Genomic DNA, 6,000 nt, shown 5'->3' on the forward strand with positions numbered 1-6,000 from the left:
CGAACCTCAAACTTCATCTTTTGTAAGTTTAATTTCTTTGAATGTTGAATACAATTATTGTTATATCTTTCTATGTTATGTGGAACTAAAACCCACAATTGGGTTATGGGATCTATGATTATTTCTCCATGGATTTAATATTTTCTTAGGGCTTGAGTGATTGTGGGGATATCTTGATAATTTCTTTGTAATGATACTTATCTATTGGTTACAAACAATAGATCCTGCCTTATATTGATTTGCTTGGACTGAGAAATAAACTAAAGTTAGCGAATTATCAACGAGGATTTGAGAAGGTTAAGTTCTCATCTAATGATTAATGCTGAAACAAGATTGATCACCTCAAGAAAAAATTAGTATGAATAGAATATTTTCTTAAGTTTGAGAGAATTAGGGATTTCAACATCTTGGTAGGTTGATAAAAAATTAGATGGACTGTTGAAACTGATAATTTGGTATTTTCCATATGTCATGAGAATCCAATACTACAACTATCATTCAATGATGGATTAATAATAATAGTGATCACAACCCTAGTTTCTCTCTATTATTGATTTGAACCATTAAAATTTTAGCTTTGAGCTATGAAGTAAGTCAAAACTTTAATTATTGTTTGATTGATAAAACCCCCAATTAAAGGAAACCATTATCTATCAGTCATTTTAATCACAAATCTACTTGTGTGACACCTTATTCTTTGTGGGATTCGACCCCAACCTAGTTGGGTTATATACTTAACAACGACTGCTTGCTCTATCGTAAGAGAGGTGTAATTTGGGCGTATCAAATTTTGGCGCCATTGTCAAGGATTTTAAGTTGAGGGTGAGATTGTTTGTGGGTGTTGATGTCCTCTTGGGGTTTTTGTTGACGTGCCTCTTTTACTCGGAGTCTTGTTCCTAGTTGAGCCAATATGTTTAAGCGTACTGTGTTTTGTTTTGTGATGTGTTGTGGTTAATTGGGAGAAAAATAAGTATCTGGGGCAGTTGACATATTATTTTTTAATTAATGTGATGCCGCTAGTTGTTTATAAAAAGTTGGGTTTGGGATACCCCACACCCAGCAACATGAGACTAGATATGGTGGACAGGTCTGTTAAAAGGCTGATCGGTATGCTATATGATGTACTTGTAAAAGTTATCGATTTCATATTTGCTGCTAACTTTGCGATCCTTAATTGCGAAGTGTACTTCAAAGTGCCCATAATTTTGGGCACACCATTCTTAGCAACTGAGCGAGTGTTAGTTGACATTAAGCTAAATAAGTTAAAGTTTAGGGTCAACAGGAAAGAAGTTACTTTTGAAGTGCATCAATACATGAAACAACAAAAGAAGATAAGTGTCTTCTCGATCCTCGATGTATTCTATTAAGATACGAAATATTCCCCAGCTAGGGATGAAGCACTTTTAAGGTATCTTAATGAATTTTGAATTGTCAAGTTAACCTTGTCGTGCCACGACGTTAAATCTGGTGCTGCTTGGGAGGCAAAAGAAAGAACTTTTTTGTTTGTATTTGTATTATGTGATTGACATCAGATCTTACCTATGGTGCCATAGTTATGTTTCAAACTCTATTATTTTATTTTGATGCATTGGGGATAATGCATGATTTTATGTTAGGGGTGAGACTGCTAGTGGGTATTTATGTCCTCTTGCGGCTTTTGTAGCCGTGCCTCTTTTCCCCAAAGTCGTGTTCCTAGTAGAGCTGGAATGTTTAGGCGTACTGTGTTTTGATTTGTGATAGGTTGTGGTTAATTGGGAGAAAAATAAGTGTCTGGGCAGTTGACATATTTTTTTGTTGATTTTCATGAATGATAAATACCTCTCCAATTGTGTATTTTGTAACTGTATGATGTGTATATATATACGACTACTTTGAATCTTTTTATGGCATTGGTATTAGGAACATGATAATCATTGCTAACAATTGCATGAACCAAATAGGTAGTTCTTGTGAAGTACCTTTGTGTCATGTGTTGTGAGATACTACCTAGTTCCCGTATTTTGTTAAAATCCAAAATTGTCCAGGTTGGTCTTGCCTTGGTTGTAGGATAGTGGTTAGGAAAGGATCATAGGCTATTTTTGATATTAGTCCACTTTTAGCCCAAATGATCTTCCATGTATGAATAATATTCCTTAATCCTGATTTTGAGCTTGAATGCCTATATATATATATATATATATATTGCTATACTTATCACCTTCTCACTCGTATCACAATGAACCTGTTTTGGCCCTGGTCCTCCTTGGGAATTATGCACTTTGACGTAGGCAAATTGCCTAAGTTAAGGTTGGCTATCATAGGTGTGTGTGGTGTAAAATGGGTATGAAAATAGGTAAAAAAAAAAAGAATAACAAAAGAAAAATTGTGAAAAAGAGAAAATGAAAGACTAAAGGACCGCATCCAGCCTGAATTTGCTTCAGTAAAAAAAGGGAGAATTAAGTTGAAGGTTGATATGTGAGAGCCCAAAAATATTGTAGTGCCAATGAGGCCTAGTCACTTTAAATATCCTTGCTCATTATACCATCCCAAGCCTACATTACAAGCTAAAGAAAAATCCTATAGTGATCTTAGCTTAACTGTCTGAAAGCCTCGGTGATGAAAATAAGGGCAAGCTTATGGTAATTCGCATACATTGACTAAAACTTCTTTCTGAGAGTGAGTGTCTCTTGACCGTCCTTGTATTAACGTGTTTGATTCATATATGAGTGAAGAGGGACTTCTTTGTTGTAAGGACACATCGGTTGCATTGCTAGCTGCTTACTTGTTTGGGTAGTGTAACTTTGCTAAGTTGATGCCATATCTTGATTCCTTTGTGTCACATTATTGATCTTCATTGATACACACTGTTGGTTTGAAGGTTATTGAAATTTGAGAGGGTAAGGTATTTTGATCAAAAATTGATAATCAACTGTCCTAGGAAACCTATGTTTCTCTTGGTTAAGCATCATAGTATGGTGTTATGTAGTTGCTTGAGGAAAAAAATGGTTTTAAGTTGAGGGTGTTGATGTGCTAGCCTTCTGTTAGAAAATTTAAGACTTTTAACTTGAAATAATTGTAAGTTCTTAAGTAGCTACTGTTGTTTTTTATTATATTTCATGTGATTTTGTAGGAAAGTTAGAATGCATGGAAATATATGAAAGCTACATCAAGAAGGTTGGTTTTTGGTAAAAAAATTTGAGTTTTAAAAACATCACCTGATGACATAGTCTAATAAGCCGTCAGTCATGTCATCACATTAAGCCAGAGAACAAGAAATGTCTGGCGACATGTCTGACGACATATCTAATAAGTATCAGATATCTAATAAGCCATCATATATGTCCTCACACTGAAGCAGAACACAATAAAATTGGAGTTGTTTTGACGGCATTTTCTGATAAGTCGTCAGATTCCAGATAAGCCGTCACATTTGGTGTCTTGCTGAAGAAGGTTTGACGATATTCTCTAATAAGCTATTAGCTTTGTGATAAGCTATCTGACATGTCGTCAGCTAAAGGAGGAAAAGCTGAATTTATAATTTCAAATTTTCATAAAGTACGAATAAAAATAGTGGCTTTTAGGGTTTCATTCAATAGCTAGAACTTATTCCAAAGGCAAAGTCACCTATTTTTGGGCCTCTTAACTTAGAATTCAATTTTCAACTCTGTAATTGGTTTGTAGGAACTTCTTCTTGAATTTGGAAATGAACAAACCTGAAACTTCATCTTGTATCTGTTTAATTTCTTTGAATGATAAATACAATTGTTGCTATCTCTTTCTATATCATATGGAACTAAAACCCACAATTGGGGTTGTGGGATGTATGATTATTCCTCCATGCATTTAATAGTTTATTAGGGTTTGAGTGATTATGGTGACATCTTGATAATTCCTTTGTAATGATAGTTATCTATTGGTTGCAAATAATAGATCCCTCCTTATGTTGATTTGCTCGAACTGAGAAATAAACTAAAGGTAGCGAATTATCAATGAGGATTTAGGAAGGTTAAGTTCTCATCTAATAATTAATGTTGTAACAAGATTGATCAACTCAAGAAAAAATTTAGTATGAATAGAATGTTTTCCTAAGTTTGAGAGAATTAGGGAGTTCAACATCTAGGTAGGTTGAGAAACACTTAGATGGACTATCGAACCTGATAATTTGGTGTTTCCCACAAGTCAGGAGAATCCAGTACTACAACTATCATTCAATGAGGTGTTAAGAATCATAGTGATCATAACCCTAGTTTCTCTCTATCATTTATTTGAACCATTGAAATTTTAGCTTTGAGTTCTGAAACAAGTCGAAACTTTTATCAACCATTAAAAACACCCCATTTTCTCTTTTAATATCATTTTTTTGAAGTTAACTAGTAGCTAGAGTTTCAAATTTGTTTAATCACCACTCACATTGTTCCTCATAGATTTGATCCCGACTCTAAAGTTGGGTAATTATATTGACGACAATTGCCTTGCACTAAATTAACACGATGTTGAGCGTTATCAAGGACTAAGTCTATGGTTATGATAACAGTTGGACACCTTGTTAGTACTTCATCTTTAAAAAGGACTTGGTTATGATTATGGCTTGAAGACATTTATGGCTGTGTTGTTTGGATACTGCTGATGACAAGCATATGTTTGGGTATGTTTATACTTATTTTGTGGTGCAATTTTGGTTAAAACATTGGTTTTACTACTATTTTTCTAAAAAGGGGATTTATTGTCAGTTTTCAATCTTAAAATTCATTCTTTGACAATGTAGACCGTAACACCGTTATTCTTAGTGTATGATATTTAACTAAACATACTAATTTGGAAATTCACTAAGTTTGAATCCGGTCCACTTTTAAACCACTCACTTTTACCACTACTATTTTACTTCGGTCGAGGAGATTCTGACCCTCTCTACACTGATTTGCCTATTTAGTCCCAAACATGATCTCAAGCACTTAACTTACAAATTAGTCTTTTTTGTCTCAATTTGAGTTCACAATTTATTATTTTTATATATCTCTTTCGTATTGAACAAAGTAGATTAATTATGATGGTTACTAGAAGACTTAGTTTTTGATCAAGAAGTGTATATGGATATCCTGAGTTCCCTATGGTCCCCTTCATCTATGAGCCACAAGTTTAGAGAAGGATGGTCGCAGAAGGTCTTACCTTTACAAGCTACTAAGTTAGATGAGATTTATACAGACGTTGTATTATGGTATAATATGTTTATATTACATTCATTCATTTATATATATTGCCTATCACCATTATAATTGTTTGGTCTTATATCTATCGGTCTTATAGTAGGTTCTATAGGTATAATCTATGGCTACTATTTGTTGAGTTCTTGCTTGAACCTTCTATGCTTTTGGTGGTGAGGTTAAGTTATTATTTGTCTAGACTAGCCAATTACTTTATTGTTGGTTATTATTGTTAGTTTGGGGTGGGATTATTATGGAGCCTAACTATTAACTTTCATTCTTGGTTTTGACCTTGAGATGTTCAGTTTGATCCCTGTGGATATTGCATTTGAGTTTAGTCTAATAAACATATATATATATGGTATGAAAGTGTATCCCTCTTTTCCCATACCTATTCATATCGTATATATATCCTTTGGCCTTGTATTACTAATATACACCCTTCTTTCATTTTTAATTTGTATATTGGCTAGTGATACAGGGTATTACTCTTTTGTTCCTGAGTATCATTAGAATAAGATAGTTTATCCTTATTGCACTATTAGCATTACTATTTTTAGTTTCTTGGATAACTAAATTCCATTTATATTCCTAATTTACATATTAATTATGCTTACGTTATCTTTGAAGCTCAATCGATCGATGCCTACTTTATACCACATGTTTTGTACCCATACTATTCTTGTATATTCTATATATCATAGTATGAATTTTTGTTGTTGATGTGTGCATTGTGTATAGCAGCCATGGATCAGAGATTTGGGGTGAGCTCCTGGCTTTCAGAGTTGTTCCTACTATTACTCGTATTATTAGACTAACC

The sequence above is a fragment of the Capsicum annuum genome, chromosome 4 (assembly GCF_002878395.1).
Source record: "Capsicum annuum cultivar UCD-10X-F1 chromosome 4, UCD10Xv1.1, whole genome shotgun sequence".
Lineage (NCBI taxonomy): Eukaryota > Viridiplantae > Streptophyta > Magnoliopsida > Solanales > Solanaceae > Capsicum > Capsicum annuum.